At 37.0% G+C, this 27387-nt stretch overlaps 1 protein-coding gene across 8 annotated transcripts in view; it reads right to left on the bottom strand.

Moving 5' to 3' along the window:
- Positions 1-27387, bottom strand: part of MGAT4C (MGAT4 family member C) — a 419270-nt gene that overhangs the window by 30905 nt on the left and 360978 nt on the right. For 2 of the 8 annotated variants that reach the window (XM_030003157.1, XM_030003159.1), the window contains exon 4: positions 11267-11397. The exons of 5 other annotated variants lie outside the window; for them this stretch is intronic. The gene's annotated coding sequence lies outside the window, so the exon portion shown is untranslated. Of the gene's footprint in view, positions 1-11266; positions 11423-27387 lie in introns of those variants that run through there. One more of the 8 variants, XM_030003160.1, reaches the window with a different exon arrangement.

Genomic DNA, 27387 nt, shown 5'->3' with positions numbered 1-27387 from the left:
TCTCTATGTATAGAATAACATCTTTTTAGGTTTATGTCACTTGATTTTAGTTGTCTTATCTAAACTAGCTGATTTAGGCTCCCTGTACAGTCAATGTGTACTAACGGTTCCCAAAGGTGCCCTGATAGCAGTTTTAAAAGGTGAATGAATGCTCCTTCAAAGTGTCTTCCTCTTTATTTACTGACTATAGAAATAACATACGTAACTAGTTTAGCCTAGATCCCTAACTTTTAGATAGTTAAAGATAGTCGGAATAAACACCAGTCTGCTGCCACTAATACCACCCAATAGTCTGTCAGCAGACAGTACAGTCAATTGTATTTCCTAATATGTTCCGAAAACTTTTCTAATATCAAAAGCCTGTCTGAAAATCTAACTGTGGCAAAAAACAGTGTGGAAAAAAAAAAAACCCCAACCACAAAACCCCCACAAAAATCCCACAAACAACAAAAAAACCCTAAAATCCTAGAGGGTGTGTGAACAAAACCAGGCTAAGCAGAAATGTGTTCAATATTCCAGTGCACAAAATAAACAGTCACTCAATAATTGCAGGAGGAAACGCACGTATCAGGCTTCCAAAAGCTGTGCTTGTGTCAGGGAGGACAGAGCATGGTAAGAGGTGGTGGTCTGAACCATCGTGCCTGCAGAGTTGCAGAGGAAGCACGGCTCATGCATGCCCGAAAGCTTATTTAGAAGCAAGCTGTGTGAGAATACGCTTTTTAATTGGAGCTCTAGAGGCCACGGACACATCTTCACCAAACACAGACACAATCTCCTTGGAAAATAAAGTATTCACAGTATTGTTTATGATCACTATTTTTGAACTGTAAATATTTAGCAACCAACCAAATTTTATGACTGGCTCTTGTGTGTGTGGCTGAGGGAAGTGGGACTGACCGTATCTGCAAATGCAGCCAAGCAAGCACACTGTGACTCACTGATTTGTATATTAGACATACGTGTCCCAGGCATATAACTGTAGTAAATTAGAGGAAAATGGTTGAATTGCTTGCAACTGGAAAATCAGGCAGATATTGGGCTTCTTCCATTCTCAGTTTACAGTTGTTCATTTTATATAAATCCTTAATGTAGAGAATAAGCAAGGCGGGGGAAACCACGAAATTCCGTCTTTGTTAGCTGTGACTCTTTGATGGAAATGGATATGATAGTGAAAGGGGCTTATATTAAGTACAAGAACCTTCTTAGAAATCTTTGCTGGCAAAATTTTTGTGTGTTTGTGGTTAGAGTATTTTTAATTTTTTACCATGGAATTTTGGAGATGGACACTTCAAGAAGAGCTGTGAGATGACAAGGAAAATGCTGCGATTGCTTCCTGCTCTTCTTGGTGACTTCCAGAGCATGAAACAAAAAGCCAGAATGCAGCTATAGTTTTAGGTGCCATCAGCTCTCAGTATGACATAGTATCTAATTCTTGCTCAGCATGTGTGTACCTTTTTTTAAATTTTGGTTTAGGCAGAGAGATGGAATAGTTTCCACTATTTTTATATCATTGAATGTTTGAGCTTTAATGACCATTGAGATCATCACATAAAATCACTGTTTTCTGTGTCGCTTTCTAATACATCTGGATTGCAGTTAGACATCAGCCTAGGCTTTCAATGTCCTTTTTACCTCTGATATGACCATGACCAATATGATATAACCTTGTAATATCAATAGGTGAAATGACATCTTTCTGGGATACCCTTTAACTATGTTAATACATTATTTCAAAGGGCTACTTGAAAAGTTAGACAGTTTGTTGCCTAAAGGCAGTATATTCCAGCAAGTTTGTGTGCAGTAAACAGCCTAGTTATTTTTCATTAGCATATCTACAGAAACAAAGATGATTAGAAATAAATCACAGGTCATACATTATCTGCATTTTGGTGGTTTTTTTTTTCCCGTGAATATTTCAGGTTCTGTAGCTCTGTAGTACACAGTGCTCTTTTATCATTTGTTGTTTCTGTTAAACTATGTGAAAATGTACTTTGTGTTTCTATATTGGCTTACAGTCTGCAATGACTTACAAAGAAGTGCAAAAATGTAAATTATTTGAATAGTTAGATCCTTCTATTTTGTTTTGATCCAATGCCTGTTTCCACACTCTCAATTTTTTTCATGGTGGGAGAGAGTCCAAGTACAGAACATGTATCAACAGGCACAATAGTGAGACTCATTTCTAAAATATGATTGAATTCAGCATGATAAGTTATCCTTTAAATGCTGTTGTGCATTTTTATTGCCTAGTTAAGCAGTAAAATGAATGTGTCATTGGTTATGGATATAAATATATCTCAGCATGTTTTAGCTAGTATGTCAGGAAGGAAAATACTGCTTAGAATCTGCGGTTTTCACATAGGAAAAAAACATATAAACCCAGATTGTGTAGCTGTGACTATTTAAAGGAACTTTCAGCAGTAGTGCTATGCAAACCAGAGGAAAAATTATTCAAAGACAATGCTTACATGATGAATGTAATGCATACTTGTATGCATGTACAATGATGTGTAATAAATTAAACATATTCTACTCAGGATGGTCATATATAGGACTATAGAGTTGTATATAACCGTGGAGGGATCATGGACCATACAGAGCTGTATAAGATTAGAGGGATCATACAGTACTTAAAAGGACTAGATATTAGAAATATATTTCAATTTTTTCTATCCACAAAATCTGTATGGAAGAATATCTTCCATATCCATTAAATACAGCAAATATTCAACATTTCTTTAAAAAATTACCTTCTATCTAATAACACCTTTCCTGGAAACTAGTGGTTAACTAACATAAAGCTTAGCCTGCAAAATGAGATTTTAAGAACTGGAGTACAATGAAGGAGAAGGAACTACCAGCAAAGTTGTTGCAAATATGAAGGTCTAAGCAAATGTAAGGAAACTATAAAAATGTCTTTTGTTGAATCTGCTCACAATCAAAAAGCCAAGCTACTGGACATGAAAGTGATTCTAAGAGACTGAAACAAATAGTAAACTTTAACTATATATGATTTGGGGACTGTATTTAATTCATACTAATCAACTAGTTTGAGAGCCAGTACTTGTAATAAGACTAATAGCAAGGCAGGGCTAGTATTTACTTACGTCCTCTAGGATGGATGGACAAGTAATTACCATATGTAGAATGTATAAACTAGCAAGAGGTAGGTAATATATCATAAATTCAGTATCACCATTAAGACCATGACTTTTGTGACTAATAAAATGACAAATTTAAGTTCCCAAGCTCATGTTTTGAAGGTATTTTGAAAGAATTAGTGTAGTGATATGCCTTATGCTAATTTAAAAAAGCCCCCCTCATGGCTGCCTTCAGCCAGTGTTCACAACGGGAGCAGTGCAGCCATCTAGGCTCACACCCACCTCCTTCAGAACCTGCTGGGCTGAAACTGCAAGACCAGCTCATACCAGAGCATCCAAGGTGTTTCTAACACCTACAGCTAGATTTATTAGAGCAGAAATTGAAACCAGTTACATTTTTAGGAAAAAAGAAGCTCAAAACAAGACAGAATAGAAACAAAAGACTTCTTGGTAACAAGCACTCCCAGACCCTCTGTGCCCGTGAAATCTCTCAGATTAGCAACATTTAGTAGCTTCCTGCTTGAAACAGACTTTGCACAATCACTTTGCTTCCCCAGGAAAAAAATCTCCCTAATCATCTCCAAGACCAGTCTACGTGTCTGCTCCCCGACAGTGCTGGGGCGTCCCTGCTCTCTGTGTCTGTCTCTCCCTCCACAACCTCGGCTTTCTTGTAGGCTCTTCTCCCATACGCGTATGCTCAAGTGCTCTCAGAAAAAGATCAAACTTCTCCTCCTTCCAAAAGGACATTTACCCTATGTGGGCAGCTAGGAAGGACAGACGGAAAACCTCCCTCAGCCTTGTTCAGAGCCAGCGTTTGAACAGAGTCTTCGTTAACTTGCAAAGTCTGAACAAACAGGTAAACCTGATTCTGCATGACTGTAAACCTGCCATTTAATTTCAGTTAGGGAGTTATGAAACAGGATATGTTAGCTATTAGAAATAGAATAGAATAGAATAAAATAAAAAGTTGAATAGTAGTTTAGTAATGAATGACACTAACACGCAACCTGTGTCAATTTGACATTTTACAAGCAAACCTTAAAAAGAAACAACTTGATTGCCAAGTCAACCGTAAATGTATTTTTTAAAGCTTTTTTTAATTAAGACCAAACCATACAATCTAATATCTTATTACATTGTCTAGAGTAATATATTTTATATTATTATGATAATAAAGAGATTTTGTCATAGAGATTACATTCCTCTGACCCTGAATGTCTGCTTAGGCAGATGTTCCCACCTGCAGATGTTCAAGATTTTTTTGATGCTTAATCGGTTCACCTAAGTAAATTTCTTACAACATTAATTCTTCATTAGTGGTTTTTTTAATGTTCTTTACTTTTTACTTTTCCTGTTCATTCTTTTTTTTATATTTATTCTGTACCAGTATAATCATATTTGAATGCATTTTATATAATTGTTGCACATAAATTTGCCATCATCTTTATTGCATTATTCTTTATTTGCTCATTGTATGGCATAATTAAATTAATAAATAAAGTTATTGCCTCTATTGACATAAAGCTTAATCTTGTTACATTGGTTCCTTTGATTCTCACGATTTCATAGCTAATGTTTGGAGATCAGTGCATTACATCAGTAAGTACATTTTCAGGGATGTTACTCGAAAGCTTCTTTTGAACAGGCAGCACTACAGCCCCTTTGCTGGTCTGTTAGCAGTGATATTCTCATTACATTTAAATGCAATCATAATGTTAATTTGTAAAAGATCTTTTCCTGATGCAGAAAAGCAGTCAGACTTATAGCTATATGCCATGTGGCAGGGGGCGTGGAACTAGATGATCTTTAAGGTCCCTTCCAACTCAAAGCATCCTATGATTCTATATAATTCTATGATAATACTTTTTCAGATAGCTCATTATACCAAAACTGTGTTAGCTATTATTGCTATTTTTAAAAATTTTAGGAAAAAAAAGCCATTCACTCTGAGATATTCCACCAAAAGCAGTATGATTAAAATTCTTATTCCTGAAGTATTTGCTGACAAGATGTTTTAATTAGGGCAGCAACAAGCTATTCAGCTATATTTGGATATAACACTAGTTTAATTCACACTTCTCTGCTAAATAAACCCAAAACAGCAGTCTGTGAAATTAAAATACCGGACACCTATGTTTTTGCTTAGTATCAGCTTGTATTTTAACATTTTAACCTGCTGAATATAAATATTGAAAGGAAAGGTGTAAACTAATCTGGAAGGAAGCTGCTGATTCATGACAGGACAGTTCCAATTTTAAGCAGGTGTAGAACCAACAAATGAACCTAACTATTGCTATGAAAATAATTTGCAATGAATAATTTATCTAACACATTTAGCCTATTTTTAGATTTTGTTTTTCTTTGGAGAAGACACATAATAAATTATAAATTCAGCTGTTTTAAGATATTTTTAATTATTTTTACTTCCAGTCTTTGACTTGATTAAAATTGTTCCCTGGGAATACTTACCATTTTTATCATGTTTGTTATAATTTCTCAGAGATGTCATAAAATGTTTCTTTGTCCAGTTGATAGGTATCTAAACATTTCTTGCTGCAGTTTGAATTCTAAAATTCATCTTTTGCATAGTGCTGGATCTGTTATATTTAGTCAAAAGAATATTCATATAAAAGGAAGTGGAAAAGTGTAAGTCTAACTAAAGTAAATATATATAAAAAGTGGATTTGCATGAACATTTACAGTAATCTTCATACAGTTCTTATCAGTCCTGAAGACACTGTTAAAGGTAGAAAATAGAATTTGGAAATAGGATTGGGAACAATAGGTTTGGGAAAACTTTTCTTCAATAGTGCAAGATGAGGCTTTTTTTTTCATGTTTGAGTCTTCCTTTACTGTGTTTTTCAGCACTACAATTTCAATCTTTTATTGCTGAAAGTAAATTAATTTTTTCTTTTGTAATTCTAAAAATGCAACCAAATGAATAACTTTGTTGCCAAAAGAGAAGCTGGAGGGTTGACTCTGATTTCAGCTGCTTCCTACTGACATCAAACTAAAACCACATTTTCTCTTGCTGAGAAGTAAACTGGGAGGCAGGTGTCCCACTGTGACCCATAAAGTTTGTTAATGATGACCTCCCTGTTAAAGCTGACCACTGTTTTTTAGCCAAAATTTCTAAATAGCCTAAGCAATTTCTTTGAATGGAAAAAATGTGCATTGAAATTGCACATTGGTAAATCCCTCAATATTGCAACCCTCAGAAGTAGGTCAATGTTGTTTCCCAATGGGACGCTGTCTAGCAGTTCATTTGTAGTCTTTTCTAAGTGTATGTATGAGTGTAAGAAAAAAATATGTGAACATACATACAGAAGATAATGATTAATTAATTCAGCAGAGATATTGATAAAACATCAGGTCAACTAGCAGACCATTTAGTCTGACTGTTTAGCATTTAGTCTCTGCCATGCAGTTGAGTTGAAATACATTATTACATTTGCTTAAGTGGATAGAAGAGAAAAAGAAAATTGTCTATATTGTTCTTTGCTCCAGAAAACTACATTTATCAAACAGTTTCCATTTTTTTATTACTTTATAAAATAGACTATTATTTCTGAGTTTTTTTACCTGACCTCTCTACTGTGCATGCTCAGAAAACTTCATAAAATCATCAATACTTTCATATTTGCATATATTGGCTTGTAAGCCTCCTACTTGTACTGTACTTTGTTTGTAAATGGCTCCATATTTTTATAGAATACAATGACAAAAATTACTATCTAAGAAATGCAGATTAAAAAATGGGAACATTGTGGCAAACGATGAGAAAATCTGCAGGTGATATGTGAGCTCAGTTTTCAGTTTGATGAAGTTCTATTGTATAAAGAAGGAACAATTATGTCCCTCTTCACAAAGAGTTCTACATTTCTAAAATGAATAACCTTTGAGGCTGAATGAAAAGCTGAACATCTTTATGAGTGTACATGATTCTACCCAAGAAAAATAGGTCATGGGTGTTATTTTTCTATCATCTAAAAGTGATATTTTAATTCAGAATTATTAGAATTAAAATAAGCTTTACCCTGCTCTGTCTGTCATCTTACAGTGCAGCTCAAAATTTTCATAGCTGTGAATCAGGGACTTGATCTTATTATTTCAAAGGCAGGTCTAGAGCACAAAGCAGAAGATAAAAAATAAAGGAAGGAAAAACATAAAATAGGTTGGAGATGGAGAGAAGCAGAAAATGTACTTTGATTAATTGAAAGGTTAATTACTGAAAGACTTCCTCCATGCAGCATACTAGTAATTAGAAAGTCTGAGTGATGTGTGATTTCATTTAACACTATCCAAAAAGCCAACATGACATAGCAAACTGCTTGATTCTTCTTGTGTTTGTGAAACATATAACTTGGTATTTTATTTTACTTTGGAGGAAAAGAAAGCTCCTTTTCCTTTTTTTTTTTTCTTTTTTTTTCTTTTTAATAGACAAAAATGAGGTAAAAAAATGGGAGATTGGTAGGGATAAGACCAATTAGACACCACAGGCTAGCGTTCTCATCCACCACTGCCACCTTAGCTCTGATGTGCGAAGCACACTGGGCACAGGACAGAACTGTGTTGTGCAATAGGTTTTCTGGTCACCTCAAGAAGAATCTTGACACCATAGGTGTCTTTTACAAAGTATCAAGTCTCCCTGAAAGTTAAATTTCTTTTCGAAAATTTTGAGAAAATTGTTGTTCTTATAAGAATGGAAAGCAGAATGTTAAAAATGTTCCACAGGAATAGGATTTCTGGTAGAGCACCAGACTGTCCTGCTTACGTCCCACCAGAAACTCCTCACTCCTTCTGACTCTTGGAAATACTCTCAGCAAACCAGCATCAGCACACATGGGAAGCTACTGACAAAAAGAAAAATGTGTGCAGAGCCCAGAAACTGCATCAACTTTGGAACCTCCTGGGTATAGCTCAGGGACTGGAGGACTGTCAACTCCTGATTTCCAAGGAGCTACAGAAATGGACAGAAAGGAGACAATATTGGATAATGAATTTGCGGGAGTCTGCCACTGGAAGATCATGAGATTCAAGTCCCCATTGTTGGTGGAAGTGTAAATTTAACAAGGAGTTTTGATGGGAAATGTTTTTTATAGGGTAATCAAAAAGACAGACTGGAGTTACTAGTGTAGTATCAGATCTGGCCAAGGCATAAAACCAAGAATTAACTCCTGTGTCACCACCTCCCACACTTTGAGCCCTGAAGGCAGTACCCTGAAGCTGGCTGACAGTAATGTCAACAGAATTGGCAATGCTTTCAACTACTAGGAAAGAATTCATCCTATGGTTTTAGTCACCTAAGTGTTAGTCATGTAGTCTAAGCTACTTACATAGGTACTTATTATAAAGTAATTAAACCCATGCTAAGATAACTATTTAAGAAAGGTACTCTGAATAGGCAAACTGTCTCTCTCCATTTATTCCACTTTTGCAAGACTAAAGTTAGGTGAGATTACTCCTGTCTTTAGAGACTCAGCATAATTTTTGAGCGGTCTAGACAAGCAGAACCATTTTCTCCAAATTTTATTTTAAGCAGGTTGATAAAATCCCATCACAGTAGTAAATGAAAGAACATGGAAGTAACAAATGCATGGCAAGCAGCATGATTGAAGTAGGAGAGAAAATGCAAAATCTTCCTAGTAGTATACAATTAATTTATCAAGGATGTAAAAATCCACATTGTCACAGACTACTAATAGAGACAGCTAATTGTACTTCGTGGACTTTTAGCATGACCTGTTCTTATGTAATTCCTTTTATTCTTCACTGCGCAGTCAGGATACCCATTCCTATGCATGTTGCTATCTGGATAATTCATTAAAATCTACCTTGCACAGGCTAACATTGATTTGAAAACAATGGCTGCCTCTTCAACCCAAGAGTTGCTTCTATTTAACTAACCCATGTCAACTGCAGCTAACAAACGAAGACATAAATCAAGAAGTATGAGGTAGTGCAACAAGGAAGATAAAAGAAAATATCCCTCAACCAAAGTTCACTTAGTCCTCTAGCCTTCGGGACAGAAGTTTTGATACAATTTAGTTTAACATAAGCAAGCCCCAAACACATGGGATAAAAAGAAGTATTGGAAAGGAAGAGGGCGTGATCACTTCCCATTCCCCTTCAATCCCCAGATAACAGGGACTAGTCAAAAACTAGAAGTCTGTTAACAGCTTCTCCTGCAGCACACACTGTAACCACCATGGCAACTAGCTGGTTAAGTATCTTTTCCCTGTCGTGGCACAAGATTGCAAATGAAGCTATCATTTTCTTTCTCTATTCTTCTATCCATTCGTCTAGCTCCATGTGAGGAACAGCATTCTGCAGAGTAGCAGGATAGCAAGAGAAATAAAAGGAAACTGCATACTGGCAAACAGCTCTGCTTTTGAACAACAAAACTGTGCTGCACAATTTATAAAGCTGTTAAATAAACTTGGATCATTAAATAAAAAATTCAGGCCCTTTAACCGGTCTGAAAAACCACATATATTTTAATCTGAACAGGCATAATATTTTCTACAGTATGTCATTTCTGATGGAGATCACACAAAAGAAATAGGTTAGACTGAGAAATCTCTGCCAACAAGATAAACCTATAGTCACAGACACATCTAATTCCCCAAGCTTTCATCATTAATATTTTATGGCCCTCACTGATCTGCCCAATCTTGAAGAAAGATGTATCTTTCATTTAAGCAGGCAGGGCACAGTAATAGAATTTATCTGTATCAAAAAGGAGGTAAAATGCGAACTACAATAGAGATGTCACAGCAAAGTATTGAGTTTGCTTACTGTTACCTAAAAGACTGATCCCTGCACGGAGTTTTTTATTTGAATGGCAGAAATAGCATTAGCATACAGAAGTATGACAGCATTCCCATTAAGAGAAAAATATGATGAATGCTGTTTGTAGGAGAGTTTTTAATCTCTACCTAAACACTTCATTTTATACAGTCATTCCATAAAGTAACATCCATTTCCCTTGCTGCACATTCCTGTAGGATGTGGCTATTATTTCAAGTTTAACCTATCAACACTTTTGATTTATCAGCATTAAAGAGAATATAAAAAGGAAATTATTCTTTTCCTACAATCACTGATGAATCTCCATAATGCATCCAGGAGCATTTACTAGGGTAAAGACACTTGAGGAGACCATACAGTACAAATAGTTTTGTTGGTGAGTCTGCTTGCATTAGTGATATGTGAAAATACCAGAACAAAAGCACTGTGTTGTGCTCTGAAGTAACTTTAGCAGTTATGCTGAGGTATAGCAGGAATAATGCATTTGCTTATAGCAAAGAGGAAACAATGAATTTACATAGAAAAAAATAGAGGTATATCAATTATAACTCTGTTAGCACATGCCAGTTATACAAGGCTGACCATGAATCACCCTTTGATGGTAACACAGTGATATGTGAGATTTAGAGACCACCTGAACAATCCCTAGATCCAGTCCCTTGCTTGTCCTGCCTAGGCTGTGCTTTTTGACTCAGGTCACAAGGGCACAACTATGTAATTTGCAGCCAGCCCAGAGCAAGCAATGGTGCAACTCCTTATCAGACAAAAATAAGCCATGGAAATAGAGAGACTGAGGTTGTGATATACCTCTCTCTATCACCTACACCTGAGGATCGATCAGCTTTCTCATCATCCCTTTTTAGCACAGTATGTTGGTGTGATATGGAGCAGTTCCTGGAAATCAAGAAGTCTAAAGGCTGTAATTCTCCGGGATGCTTATCCTGATATATAACCCTTGTCATGGCAGCTGACTCCTTTTACCTTTTCTGTTTTACTGAGCCACAGCACTATCACAGTATGATAGAAGTGCTGGTTGGGAGGGATGTCTATGGAGTTCGTGTAGGTCAGTTCCTACACAGAATGGGGCTATGCCCAACACTAGAAAGGCCAGCTGTGCCTTTGTCTAGCCAAGGCTTGACAATTTCCAAGGGCATTTCACAACCTTTCCGGGTAGCCCGTGACAGTGTTGCACTGCCCTTCTAGAGGATTTTTCTTTCCCGAGTGTCTAATCTGAAACTCTCAGGCTATAATCTCTGACATTAGCAGACAGCAGACAGCTAAAACTACTATTATGTTACCTAACATTAAAAATGAAAATTAAATATGAAAAATAAAAAAATAATAAAACCACTTACAACATTTCATTTGTGCCACCAGATGCAGGAACTGAAAACTTCAGTGCAAAGTCATCTCACAACAGCTCATAAAAAAGACATGAAAACTCTCCTAGCAGAATGCCTTACCATTTGAAAGTCCAAGCCAGAAACTGAAAAACAAGAAATGAAAATACACTTTTCAAATCTCACCAACTTTATTAGGAGTGACTGTGGTAATTACTAACATTTTAGTCCAATGGGAAAGACACTCTATTATCTGTAATACAATTAAAATGCAAATAATATTCAGTCATCTATATTTTAGAATCTAATAATTAACACTCAGTATTACCAGTGTTCAAGTAAAACCACGTCCTCATATCACATACTCAAAAGTAGTTCAAAAGTCACCTCTGGGAAGAAACAAGAAGTGGGAAGGAGAAGACAGAAGGAAGGTAAATCACAGTCTGAAGTGTGCTATCTCTTTCCAATGACTAGAGTAAAATCTTAGGAAAAGTAGGCTTCTAAATTAGATGCCTTATTTAAATGAATAAAGCCAGCTGAAAATCTGACTGTGAACCTCCAACAAATCAGTAATGTTTTCATCAAAAGTAAGGCAGATGACCCTAATTCTGAAAGCATCATTAAACAACTATATAAAGGGGAGAGGGAAGGGAAGGGAAGGGAAGGGAAGGGAAGGGAAGGGAAGGGAAGGGAAGGGAAGGGAAGGGAAGGGAAGGGAGGGTAAGGGAAGGGAAGGGAAGGGAAAGGAAGGGAAGGGAAGGGAAGGGAAGGAAGGGAAGGGAAGGGAAGGGAAGGGAAGGGAAGGGAAGGGAAGGGAGGGTAAGGGAAGGGAAGGGAAGGGAAAGGAAGGGAAGGGAAGGGAAGGGAAGGGAAGGGAGGGTAAGGAAGGGAAGGAAGGGAAGGGAAGGGAAGGGAAGGGAAGGGAAGGGAAGGGAAGGGAAGGGAAGGGAAAGGAAGGGAAGGGAAGGGAGGGAAGGGAAGGGAAGGGAAGGAAGGAAGGGAAGGGAAGGGAAGGGAAGGGAAGGGAAGGGAAGGGAAGGGAAGGGAAGGGAAGGGAAGGGAAGGAAAGGATACTGGGATTTGCTTCAGGAGACAACAGTTCTTGCTACAGCTGTGGAAAAGGCCCAGTATCTTTGACAAACTGTTAACCTCTTAATCTGGGAAAATTCTAGCAGTTATAGTTTCCTGCTCATTATTACCACTATAATTATGCTAGTAAAATGAAACGAGAAATGTTTCCTGTGCTGAAACAAGAAATTATAGTCTCACCTAAAATTATAGTTTTATAACTTTCCCGTGTTGGCATGAACTCAGCACAGGGATGCAGCACTAACAGAAATGATTCAGCCTGTCCTTTGCCATAAAATCCTTAGTGATGTTACCTGTTAAATACAAAATTTGAGTAGACAGATAGATTGCTTCTATGATTCATCCACATACTGAAGTACCCTTTGGTCTTTCAGAACAAAATGACGCCTGAGTAGATAGGAGAGAAAACTTTACAAACAGCAAAGAATATTGCTGAAATAATAAATTCTTTTATTATTGTAGACATAAACTACGGTCAATAGCATATTTGCTTAGACCGTGGGGACCATAACACGGCTATAAAAAGAGAGCTGTTAAATTATAGATGATGGTGATGATGATGATGATGATGATGATAATAATAATAATAATAATAATAATAATAATAATAATAATAATAATAATAATACAAAAGAGAGCATGTCAAACTGCCAGCAGAAAAAAAAATCAGAGCATAATTTGGAAATGCAGAATTCTTGTCTAAATTAGATGCATCCTCAGGCTTTTGGCAATGATAGCTATGAGAATCATCTCAGAGCTAAGCATTTTACAGAGGTAAAGATTCTTACACTGTTGGCTAGTAATTGTCTCATCCCCAGCAGTTTATCACGAGCCTATGCACGTGCATATGAGAAAAAAAGAAAAAAAAGATGGGGGTGGGGGGAAGCTACAGCAGTTGAACTCTAGTCACCGAAAAATAATTAAAATATGTAACTTAAGACTGAAGTCTAACATTTATATATTGCATTGCTTCCACAGTATGACAATAATACCCGCCCAGGATAATAACAGTTCTAGCTCCTGGCATGTCTCAGAAGTAAGTGAATTCTTACTGAGGAGTTTCTGCTTGTGATAGAGGAAAAAGAAGAACACAAATCAAGCTGACCAAAGAGAGAATTGCCCCAAATTATACTGTCTCACTTTACTTTGGAGAAGACTGAGAGAAAGATCCTTAGTTTGTGCAAACTGCCACAAGTCCACTGAAATTTTTTCCTGCCATCTCAGGAATTGTTCTTCAGTTTAAGTCCTTTTTTTTTATCTCCAGTTTCCTTTTTCATATCAATTAACAAAGAAAAAGGAAGGTAAACAATGAGTGCTGTTTCTTAATTTCTCACTGGTTACAGATCAAAAGTTGTTGCTGATTGTTTCTTTGATGCGTATAAGCTACTGAAAAAAGTGACTCAGAATTGTACCTGGAAATTATTCTTAAATGATTTTTTGAAATGGCTTAGATTTTCATATGTTGCCTATCCATAAAATATTGTCCCCAGATTTCTCTGTACTAAGGGCAGTATCTTATTGCGGACAGATTCTGGTGTTCTTTTAGAACTGTACTGGAAGGGAGTTCACATCAATGTTCTTTATAATCTTTATAATAACCATCAAGAAGATGTTTCTTTTTCTAGTAGTTATCACGGCTGATAGGCAAGCCTGCCTCTGTGCCACACTCTTCCAGTGCTTATCCTTTAATACCTTGAAACCTAGCAAGAAAGGTTTCACGTGGCACACGTCTCCTTTAGTTATCTGCCAGAAATTCATGCTGGTAGCTGCTCCGAAGCCCGTTCATTGAAGCTGTACCATTTGTAGAGCAAAGCTCTGCTAGATGTGAGGGACACTGCGCCAAGCCAGCCTATCTTTGTACTACGCAGCCACTGCTCTTGCTGCCCAGTGTGAACCTCCAGGGTTTCCTAAGGATTTAAGGAGGGAATGCAGAGGATGGAAGGGGCTATTTGTACATAGACTCATCTCTTTTAGCAAAGGGAGTTTCTAAACTGTAAATAGGGGGACATTCTCCAGAGACAACAAGGATAACTGTTACAGAAATTTATAAACCCATTCCTGAAGGTGTTAAATTTAATTTGCCTAGTGAAATCTATGAATCTGTCTTAAGTCCAGGAAAATAAAATAAAGAAATAAAAACATACATTATATAATATATATGTAAAAGATATATTTCATTAAATTTGGCAGCTGATATTAGCTTTGACTGTTTTTCACAGCAATAGAGACATTTTCATGTCTGCAATATGGGCAGTAGCAATTTAAAGCCTTACCTGAATGATTGAAAGAACTAATTTAACATGAACTCCCAATTTTTCTGGACTTCAAAATTGGCCCATAACATAAAGTAATATGCTTTTATTGTCTGTGAATAAATAAATGTTTGCTAATGCAAGCATGTGAAAGACTTACCATTAGAATTTAGTAAGACATGAAAAGCTAAACTTGGAGATTTAACCTTAGATGTATCTTCCATTTTTACCCAAAGACCATTTTTAATACCTGTCTGCATTGCCTCTTTTTTCCTGTTGAATGTTATTATTTGGCATTCTAAAGACACTGTCTGGTTTTATATTACAGAAGAAGGGCAGCTTTCCTCTTAAATGGTCAGTGTCTGTCAAAGGCCATTTGATCTTTTCAATCATCTGTACTACTGATTTGGAAAGATGAATTTCTAATGATTGTTACTCATACTGCTTTCAAATAATAGTAAAGAAGGTTTTCATATATGTGTTCAAATCAAACCACTCCTTTTTTTTTTTTTTTTCCTCAATTTCAGCAGAAATGTAAAAAAGCTGATATACCTATCATTCAGAAGAATGCACCTAGGTTTCTGGAATAAAATGCTCTTTCTCATTTACTGGTGCAGGAGAAGTGATTGCTCCCTGCAGATTGACAAAGTTATTCCAGTGCTAATCTTGTGCAAATGTCAGAAGTGGCAATAAGGTGATCTCCTGGGGAGCGGGGTATGGATTTGGGGTGTGTTGGAAAGCAAAAAACCCTGCAAACCCAAATCCCCAATCTGAAGCCCCCAAACATTTCCAAAGGACAAAATTTATATAAGCTTAATAAAAATTTCAAATTTTTTTTTGCTCAAATTCAATGATTAGAACTAGGGCAACAGCTACAGTGTTTTGCAGTGCCATAAAGCTACTCAAGTAAGTGACTCAGACCACAACAGGTTGTGCTGGGAAAAGCTCTACATGGCCAATGAAGCCATGTAGAAACAGGCTGGTCCAAAAAAAAAGAGGTTTTTCTTCTTACTTCCCTCATGAAAGTAATGCTTTCCCCAAATTTGAAAGCGTCTCAAAATAGAACTGTATCAAGTAGAAATCTACAAATACTACCCAGTTGCAATTAGCATTTATTAAATAGCAAATGAGATGTATTATAAAACCTTTTTCATACATACTGTAAAAAGGGCAAAAGAACAACAGAAACTTAGTCCGCAGTAATGGAAAGCTACATGTATCCAATGGATTAATATTGCATCTAATGAATTTTTCAGTCTCCCAAACATCTGTACATACAGAAAAGAATGGCAGAGGGAAGGAAGAGAGAAAGAAGGAAATTTAAAGTTAATAGTGGTGAATGACAGGAACTTTTTTTTTTTTTAAATTCCACTAACACTGTGATCACTATGACCACTAATAATGCTCCACTACGGCTGGGAGTAGAACAGAAACAAAAATATGAGTTGATAAGTACTGATCCACTACTAAACAGTAAACATCATTAAAAGTACCAGTCTTCGTTACCTTAACTGCACAAATGCTATATAGTTATCAAAGTTCTTTTCTGTTATAGAGTGGAAAAATAGTATTAATTTCAGTCAGAAACTAGCCTCACTGACAGGTGAAAACAAATAATCCAAAAATGTAGTGTTTAAAATCACTGAGCTTTAGTTATTTTCTTTAACTCCTAGATATTTACTATTTACATTCTTCCTAACTCTGCACTGTCCACGGTGATCATTCTGCAGCAAAATAACTGAAATAAAGATGCAATAAACAGAGCAACACTTTTAGCCAGCTGAGATGTTTTAGAATTGCATGAGAGCTTCTGACCAGATCTTTCAGAGAACTGAAAATTCTGCCAATTCATGGTAAGTAAAGTGTAAAAAAAAATTGCCTTTGACTGCTAGCTTACCACTAAAGGAAATAAAGGCTAATTTGTATCAAGCATGGAAGAAATATATACTATGCATACTATGATGTTTATTTTAAATATTTAATGGCAGAGTAGACTAGTTGCATATTCTATGCTCACACAGTTATATACTTTCCCTATTCAATAGTATTACAGCTATCTATTCAGATATGATAGTAATTAATCTTTAAAATAATTTAACATAAAAGAAGAAAGTACAGAATAATTCAGATACGTCTTAGTACTTATGATATTTAGATACCTGAAGACAGATTAATTTAATGTTAATGAACAGCTGGAATTATTTTTCACTAAACTGTGACTGTAAAGGAATTGTAATATTTTCAGTTTGATTCTTAAAGAAAAGCTCTCAGTCAGATCAATGGAAATGATAATATCCAACATATATACATTGACAAAATGTCACTGAAAAGCCCTCTACTGAATAATAGCACTTAAAGTTCAGCTTTCTTTGTTTATATATAATTTTTATGTTGTATTTTTATTTATTTATTTATTTATTTATTTAAATTCCTTTTATTTTATTTCTGTTCCTATATAAATAAAAGTGAAAATAATTTCATCAGAAAAAAAGACAGGCAAATCAAAATTAGAAGTACCATTGATAGAATAGGAGTAGTTTCATGTATGTTAGAATTTTAAACATACTGATATGCTTAAATGGTGACATTATATGAATGATTTAATTTTATGCTTTACTTAGTGGTATATTTATGGCATAATTATGATATACAGTTGAAATAGACCAAAACCCTTTTAGTAATAGTGCATAAAGACTTTTGAACTGAACTTCTAGAAACTAAAAGTGCTCTTTCAATTTATTGACTTTAGTAGATCATTAGGAATCTATAACCACGTGAGGACATACTAAGAAAAAAGTACAACTCATAAAAAAGACTAATGACTTCCTTTTTAATATTTCATCAATCTCTAGAATATGTGTTGAAAGCTTACAGGTTGTAGTTTTGGTTGAAAGAGAGCCAAAAAAAAGCTTATAATAGAGTTTTAAAGTAATCTTGGTTTTCAGAAACTCATAAAAGAAGGAGTTCCTTATAATCTTTAGCCCTATTTGACTAAAATTCCTTCACTTATAAACATTAGGTCATTTGACAACTGATTTTTATCAGAAAACAACCAATGCATCATTTTTACTTTTTACTTCAGAAGGAAAGTAAAGCAGCTTGGTAAGAATATATCTTCGTTGTGTTCTTTGACACTACTTTTGGTTAAACTCTTGAACTATGAACACATTCAAAACAAAGTAATTTTTTGTTGCCTGAACCAGCTGGTCATTTAATGAATCATTTGACAAAAGAATGTATTTTGCAAAATGTAAACTTATTACTGGCTACTGATGAGCCACCCTTTAATGTTTGATTAGGCTTCAAATAAAAGCATCTATAGGGAGGTTCTCAGCATTTTTCTGAATCTTTATATTTACGGGCAGCTCACTTCACCTTTAAAGACATCTACTCTCCCCACTCCACAGTCCCCAAATAGATGCCTAACATTTTAGCTCAAAGGCGTCTGCCACTGGATCTCTTACACAGGACACGCTCTTTGAGACATTTGCACCAAAACTTTTCCTCCCATATCCTGACATGCATCCTTGCGCCACGCTCCCTTCCTCACAACTGTGACTATTCCCTTCTCCAGAAAGACTTCAGAAAACTGATCTCTGCCCATTAGTTAGGTCCCATGGAATATCAGACACTTTGAACAGTACCGTGGGACTCACTGAGGGAGTGAGTTTTCCCTTTCACACTTCACGTATGAGAGAAGACGGAGCGGTAACTGTGCCCCTCACTGAAGGACACTGTGCCCTGCAGAACCCCACGTCACCGAGAGGACTGGCTAAGGGCAGGCTTTGCATCAGGCCCATCACACGCTGCCAGCTGTGCTCGCTGGGACTGCTACACCCCCGGCGTTACAAGGGGAATTGTTCATCCATACGCTCACACTGCAAAGCTGCGCCCTTAGCACAGCAAAGGTGGAAGAGCTCTGCAGACAATGCACAGCATACAGAGCGCAATACAGAAGAAGGAGACAAGTAGGGGAGATGAGGAGCTGGCAAACAGCACAGACACTGAGCATCCTGGTGGAAGCTGCACAACATGTGTCCACGCAGGGCAGTCACCCTTTCTTAGATTTGCAGTTTATACAGGCAGATGTCAGGGCCTTTCTTTCACCTCCAGTTTCGGAAAAAGCAGGGAGGCTCTGCGTTGCTTGTACAGAGGACAGATGTGGTTCCTTGCACACTTCTTGGATCAGAACTAGTGTGGGCAGCAGGAGCAGGGAAGCGATCGTCCTCCTGTACTCGGCACTGGTGAGGCCCCACCTCAAATATGTGTTCAGTTTTGGGGTTCTTCACTACAAGACAGACATTGAGGTGCTGGAGCATGTCCAAAGAAGAGCAACGGAGCTGGTGAAGGGTTTAGAATCTTATGAGGAGCAGCTGAGGGAACTGGGATTGGTTAGTCTAAAGGAAAGGAGGCTGAGGGAAGACATTATTGCTTTCTACAACTACCTGAAGTAAGTCTGTAGCTAGCTGGGTGTCAGTGTCCTTTTCCCAAGTACCAAGTGACAGGATGAGTGGAAACAGCCTGGGGAGGTTTAAATTGGATATTAGGAAAAATTTCTTCACTGAAAGGGTTGTCTCTTTCCCTGGGAAAGCTATCAGGTAGCCCTGTCTCTCCTGCCTTTCTCCTTTCCAAAGATATGTTAATGAAAAAAAATATACCTACAACCAAGACTTGTCCTGGTAGCTTTACATTAACACACAGACACGCACACATACAAACATGCAGTCAGGGCATGCAGCACAAATTCCGTATTTCCTTGATGGGAGGCTCAGCAGCCCCCTTCTGCTCTTTTCTTGCCTTCAGAGCCCTGCACACCCAACACCTCACACTACTCTACACCAGCACACAGCATGAGGAAAGCACACTGGGGAGTCTACCTTCAAGCATTCTACCAAAATTAAAATGTTTATTATCTTTGCTAACCTTCTTTATCCCTCTCAGCCCAGGAAAGCAGGTTTATATGTCTCTGTCCAGTCTAAACCTCTTAAGTGAAGAACCCTAACACTACGAGCATCATCCTGAGCCACCTCTACTCCTTTGTGCACCCAGAAGCTCCCAGAGGAAACAGTTCTCTCAGCAGCAGGTTCACTGGTGTGTAGTCCTCTAGTGGGCCTGGCACCTGAACCAGAAAACCAGTCCAGTTGTTTGTATTTCTCTCTCGTGTCTAGAAGGATGCAAACAATAACTAGGTGTGACTTATCTACAGATGCTACAGATGCTAAATATCCAGATGTCAGGCAGCATGGCCTTTCCTTCCCCCTGGATAGTGTCCTCTCTGGAGGTCAGTGGATGGACGGTAGGACCTGATGTTATGGCAGCTAGGACTTTAGAGCTGAAACTAAACCTTATACCTGCGTCCGATGGAGACACTTTCTAAACACTCTCTGCCAGGCAGTTCCACTGCCAAAGCTCTCTGCATCCCGGCTCATGAGGGCACGGCACCCTGTAGTGCCATGCTGGAACCCATGGAGCAGAAGACTCCTCTGGAGCATGGGAGACACTATTACTCTGATCCTCATGCCTTTAGGCACATCATGCACTGCAACGAGCAGAATAAATCTGTATTTACTATGCTCCAAAACACATAACCAGGAATGATGGGGCATCATTTGGGATGGGCAGGATACCTCTGTCCTTCTGGAACAATGCCTGAACACCAGTCGGCATAAGAGCTGCTGGGATGTGAAGGACCGGGTAACCACCAGCCAGCTCCTGCTGTGCACAGCCATGGACCTGGAGGTTAGGCTGTGAACTACAGCCAGCGAAACAGGCATGGGGCAGGCAGGTCTCCTGCCCAGGGCACAGAAGCAAACACAGCCCCTGATCTCCTTCAGCCTCTAGGTAACCGGCATCCAATCCTCACCACAACCAGCATAAGGAAGCCAAGCCTCTGTTGTTGTCCCAGGCAGGACACAGGTGGGGGACTTCACCGCTGAGACTCCTGTCAGCACCTTAGAGGATACCATTACTGAGGTCACTGCTGCACAGGTCAAAACAGAGGCTCTCACCTCACTGCCACTGCTATCTCAACGTCAAGAATAGCAAGACCACAATTAGAGCTGAAAAGGACTCCAAGCCTGCAGCCTCATTGTCACTAGGACAAACAAGAGAGCCAGCTGCTGCTCCAGAAATGTCTTCAGATCAGTCCTTCTGACATCACTAATGCAGAAGTGTATCATGAATCTCACTGAGGTCAGCAAGACTCCTGAATAAGCACTGTTAACATAAGCAAGAGTTGGCAAGAGTTGCTCCATGTTTCATATTCTGATTCATTCTGCAGTTCACAGGCTACTTGTGCAAAACTGTCCTTTCAAGGTAAAGGTGTGCTTCATGTTGCAGTAAAAAAAAATAATTATTGTGGTATCCAGGAAGAAGTATATCAGTATAAAACTTCTTTGAAGCATTTCAATTTTCTGAATACATACTTAACAAAGGAATCAACAGTTTAGTTAAGCTAAAGCTGCCTCTAGTGCCTTACCATTTTTTAACTTGGAATAACCAGAACAACTATTTTTTATAAGAGCAGTAAAAGTGACTGCCAAATATGCCAACAAGGCAAGTATATTAAAACACAAAGATTTTCTGTTTCTTTCTTTCAGTCTTAAGACATTCCTGCTGGTTTTGATGGTGTTTGTCTTAGATTAAGTACTGGATTAGTGGAAGGAAGATAAGAAAATGGAAAAAAAAATTATCTATCTCACTTGTTTAAATGGTAAGCATTTGTATCTTTTAAGACTGGCAAATGCAGGCCATATGTTTTGCAATAAAGTGCGCAGATCACATTCACAAAGAAGAACATGAGGGCTTGAGTGGTGGAAAACCAGTAAGCTAAAGGGAGACTGAAAGATAGCCAAATAAACATGAATGCTCATAGATGTGTTACAGAATCACACCTCGCTATGTTATGTGACAGAAAAAAAACATTGGATAGATACAAGTGCATTGAGGGAAGCATCCAGTGAAAAGTGAAGTAGAACTACATACAACGTAGTATGATTAATGGAAAGACTAATGCCTTTCAGGCAGATGTAACTTGAGAAGACTATTAAAAACTGAAAGGGTTTCAAAAGGCAGTGCAAGAGCAATTTAGAGTATACAAAATATACTTGACATTAAAACTCTTAATTTGCTTTGGTCACATGGCCATGTATAAGATTATATATAACAAGGTTCTGAACGAGGAAGGAGTTTTGAAGGAAAAACAGCTAATGCAGTTCATAAATGTTTGATTCATTAGATAGACCTGAAGTATCTTCTCACAGTTTGGGAACATCCCTGGTCCCGATGGCCAGTAATTTGCCTAACTTACGTAGAGAACAGGCAAGTGAGCCACAGTGCTACCCACTCCCATATTGCCTTTCTTGTCCAGATGTGGAGAGCTGTTAGAGTGTGCCATGCATGTATTTCTGGCCTACACTTCCCATCCTTGAAAAGTAGGTCTCAGAGGGACAGAGAGATGGTATCCCCGTGTGTCAACATCCAGCTGGATCCTACGGCTAGAACTGGGTTCCACAGTGCGGACCCAGGCTATGAAGATTTTCATTAAAATGTTCTTCAGAGTACTTTCAAATTTAATTTCAGACAAGCTTGGAAAATCCATTAATCCTGATCTACCTGTTTGCACGTAGTTTATATTGTACTGATTCATATTAGGTCAAATATTAAAGTGCTAATTTACACCAATTTCTTAAGCAGCCTACACAATAATGTATTATCTTTGCAGATAGTTCACTTAATGAGAACCATGCAGAGTCTTACAGTTCCCAAATGACTCTCAGTGAACAGCATAATGACATAACAGCTTTTCACTAACTCCTAGGAAAATTATGTTTATTTATATATTTAGAAAGTCAAAATGGTATATGCTTACTGGTTATAGACAGAACTCACTACCATTGTGGGATAATTTTACAAATGCACTATTAAATTCAGAAAACTAATGAAAGTAATGCTATGGTTAATGGAAATTGTAAGTCAAATGCTATCTCATTGTTAGTGAAAGATCACTGAAATATATTTTTTTTTGTATGAGTGCTTTTACATGCACCACAAAGCTTCATTTTAGGACTATACAGTGAACTACCATCCATTTCAGTTGAATATTTGAAGCCCAGAGCTAAATAATTGTGGGAAAAGATGTTAATAAAATCTAAATTTTTGTAGTCTTAAATGGTAAAAAGTTTAAAGGTTATTGATCAGTTTCTCTAAAGGAAAGGAGGAGATGTTATTTTTATATATCCTCTGAAAAACTCTCATGTGTTTACATTAAGGAAAATATATTGGACTCTTAAAGACTGAATATTTTCATTAGGTAGGTAATCTTTCAATAGCAAAGCAGCAAAATATCAGAGCTGAAACCTGTCTCAGGAAAACTGAATTCAACAGTTATTGCCCACAGACTAGCTGTGTCAGCCTAGTCAAGACATTCTACTCTGCTTCCCAGTTTCAGGGTGACCAAGGTTTTAAATGAATCATCTGGGTTGTTCACCTAATGCTTTACAACTGTATAGTAGGCACTATATCCAAAAGAGCCCACAAACTACTTCACATTCCTCCATTCACTGTAGGTCAGAAAACACTCCTCCTATCTTATAGAAAACTTAGATCTACAGAGCAAAAGTTCATAGAATGGGAATATAAACTTCCTCAAAAGCAAGCAGGGGACATCAAAGGCACTGGTCAGCACACTACATCTCTGGATGGATTTATTAGAGAAAACTCTCAGATGTTACCAGGAAGTCAGCTGCACCTCAAATTACAGTAACAGAAACAAAGCAAGCTGCCAACAACTCTTACAGATATAACTTTAGGAAAAATTCCTCCCTCACCACCTTCAGAACTTGAGCTTTTTGTCTTTGTTAAATCCTTTTGTTGGGCAGTTACTGTTATCAGCTGTAAACTGGGGGTGAGAGCTCTGTAAGCAAGCAGAAGCCCTACAACCGTCAGGGGAATTATTTGTGGAATCTCTGACAGGTCACAACAGTTAGGGGGGAGGCAGACTCTTACTGTAACCCTCAGGCCTTCAACACTATTTCTGAGCGTAACACAGGTCCTCAGAAGTAATTTGATGACAACATTTTGTGAAAGGACTCTTAAGAAACCCTTAAGAGCCCTTTCAGGCACATGCAATGGCATGAAGTATTGAATTTTCAAATGTATAGAAACTTGTGTGTACAGAAAAAGAAAGGGTCACTATCCTTTAGAGTTACAGGCCATAATCAAACTGACACACACTAGATAGACTAAGGCGTTGCTATTTTTTAAAAAAAGAAAAACATAAGTTTTTCTTTTTAACTTTTATTTTATTTAAAAAAAAATTCAATTTATTTTGAAATTTAATTCTGGTGCAGTTAATTATGTACATATGCACTACATTATGCATGTACATCACATATGCATATGCATTACATATATGTATATACACTTACACTTGGAAAAAAATAAAGGACTGAATGCAAGTTAAAAACCCCTCAGTTCTCAGTGCTTTCAAAGTTAATGTTTTATGAGAAATATCCTGTGTTGGATGCTCTTCAAATAAATTTTTAGTGAAAGGATATAAGAATGCAGTCTATTATATCATAGTGATATCATATGATATCATATATCATTCCACCATATGAGAAGAATTGAGTAAATGATCCATAATGCAAAGCCTCAATACGTAATTGTCCAGATTCTTACCAAGAACATCGAAATGGACTGTGCTCTTTTCAGTAGTTTTAGAGACTAACATTACTATCAGAATCCTCTGTACATTTTGTCTTTCTTATGAAATATTAATGTAATTTAGCAAAAAGCATCCATATAAAAAGTTTAAAAAAAACTCAGTGAGAAACTACCAATAAGGCAGAAGAGCCTTCCATAATTCAGCTGCCACCATCCGTAGTTAAGATATTGGAACATTGTCCTAAATAATCTAGTTTGTAAAAACAATCAATATGGCTCACAGAAACATTTACTGTATCTTATGTTAGGAGAATACAAAACAAGATTCCTCTAAGCTATGTACAGGGACTGTGTTGCAATCCATTTGTTTGTGCTGGTAGTGTTTCCTTGGGCTATTCTAGCTAGCCTACTGAATCAAGGCATAGAATTACAAACAAAATCTTCTTACTGTGAAAGATTTTTCTTTTTTCCTCTAGGTACTGCTTTTGTTGCAACTTTGCCGTATACACAGGCTGCACTGCCTAGCTAATTTCTACATGACAGAGGCGGTTTCGAAGTCATATATTGATCCAGGTTTTACTGATGAAGCTGTCCTTATTCCCTTCATCCCCATCACTAAAGTCTGATAACCTCTCACCTGCATGATGTCTGAAAGTTGTTTTGAAAGAAAGAAATCTAAAATGCTTGTCTATCTCTCAGCATCCTATAGGCTGGGGGAAATTCAGCTCCGTGGGGCCCTATTAGGGGAAAAGGGTTTGTTTCTATCTCGTCTTCACACAGAGGCCTTGTGGCAACAAACATTTCTTCTCAGTGGACCTGCACTATGTCTCCATGATCTGGCAAGACTCTAGTTTCACATGGGAACATTCAGTGATTCTGGCAGGGAGTCTTGAAGGAATATGGGTGAGAAAGGGGAAAAAAAGGTTATTTTTAATATTATAGAAACTCCACTAAATCTGAACAGAGTATCGCAAGAAACAACGAACGCACTGCATCCAGAAGGTATGTCACTTGTCAAATCATAACATTTTGTCAATTGCACAAAGAAAAGTTTGTGAGAATGATCTGTAACAGGAAACATTAGGCATACTAAATATCAGTGTGGGGTTTTTTGAATATGATACAATACAGCCATGAAAACAAGCTTTATCTAGCATTGAATCAGAAGGTGAATATATTCAGTTTAGCAGTGGGCCATAAATGTATGTATATGTACATATATATACATATGGCTATATAGCTATATCACTTTTAGAAATATATGATGCCTTTTACCACATAGACCTATATTAAAATATATGTCATAGTATTTACTTTCCTTTTTTCAAGTTACTGTGGCTTCAGTATTATTCATTTTATATAGCAGTAGCTGTAAAAGATATAGGGAGATTTAATCCAAGAAAACTGTAATACTGCCATAAACAGATTTCACTAAAACACTCAGTGAAAATTAAAAGTATACTTGAAATAAGAATTGGAATGTAACCTTGACAAGTGCAATAATTCTGGTATGATCAATGACCTCAACTCAACACTCAGTACTCAGGGAAAGAAATGAAAGATAAGACACTACATAATAATGACCTATACTTGGAACTAAAAAGAAGTATTGGACAAGTGATGATAAAAAAAAACCTCTTAAATTTTGAGCAAACAGAATTCAGATGCCACAAGAAAGGTAAAGAACCCTGAAGAGAATGATTGACAAACCTATAAAAGAAACAAGAATGCTACAGCACTCTAGAGAGAAAACCAAGAGGAAAAACAAATAAAAGGAGTTCTCCTGTTTTGATTAGATTCTCTACTTCTAAAAGACAGCTAATAGACACACAGGCAAGTAAACTAATCCAATTTCTTACTATTACAAACAAAATTACATTAAAAGATCAGTACTAGTGCTGAAAGTCAAGCAGTCAAAAATTAGGAAATACCTCAACTGTCTCTGCCTATTCACTCTCAACTTGGCCCCTGGGACATAACTGGTATGATAGCAATATAGTCACAATTTATTTTGTTTCCGTTTGTCCTGAGGGAACACTGAGCTGCTCTTTAATTCCATAATTGGTGAACAAGAAGCTGACATGTTCTGCTGCAGATAGGAAGACTAAGTGATTCCCATGAGGAAAAATGAGCATGTTTTTCGAAAGTGTAATGCACATTTGTTTCAGTCATGAAACAGAAGCAAACTATTGGGCTAGTGAAGTAGTACAGTTGCTCCATCTGCTCAGTCCTTGCTTCTGTTTTGATATTGCCCCATTTGGGGGCACTGGTAAGAGTATGTCTTACCAGAAGTTAGGGTAGTACCACCATTTTATTTAATTTTGTAAAAGAATCGTATTGGTTAGCAATGCTGTTTAGCCATCTCGCTTGAATTAGAGCTAGCAACAAGAAAATAAAAGGCTCTGCAGAACATCAGACCAGACCACCCAGTTTTTGAAACATTAAACATAATATGGTTTAGTTTTAACTCAGTAAACTCATTCAAAATTAAATGTATGAAGACATTCAACAGCCTTCATTAAAATTCTTGATGCTGAGCACATACAATTGCCAATAAAATCAATAGTTGATGCAAACAACAGGGATCTCTTAATATTTTTTCTTAGTTTTCATACATCTTAACATTAAATGAACACTGAATTAAAAACAATATCAGACAGTTTTTCAAGTGGTGCAGTAAGTGGTTTAGAAATATCTCAGTCCTGAAGACTGAATTAAACTTATTTTTATCATTCCAAAGATACTTGGAACATGCTATAAATTCAACTGAAATAATAACCACATTTTTCATCTGTATAGGCCCATGTAATGGACCACTAAAATCTAATCACATCTGAAGAGACAGAGATGTGTGTTTTAATATTACTTCAAGCAATGCTGAGTTATCTGGATTGAGGAAAGAAAAATATTTGGGTTTACATCTACTGCAACATAAAAAAAGGCAATGATAACCTATCAAAAATAAGATTTCACATGAGGGCACAGTAATAGGAAGATATGGATTTGCCCCCAGATCCTACAGATTTATTTATATCGCTGTAATAGAACCAATTACAAAAAGAGTTCAGAGCAGGGGCTTCTTTATATTCTACAGTTTATAAATTCAAGATCTCCAATACTGTAGGAGAA

This window comes from Aquila chrysaetos, chromosome 26 (assembly GCF_900496995.4).
Source record: "Aquila chrysaetos chrysaetos chromosome 26, bAquChr1.4, whole genome shotgun sequence".
NCBI classification, from domain to species: domain Eukaryota; kingdom Metazoa; phylum Chordata; class Aves; order Accipitriformes; family Accipitridae; genus Aquila; species Aquila chrysaetos.
Note: the sequence above shows the minus strand (reverse complement) of the source record. Positions and strands in the feature narration are given on the sequence as shown.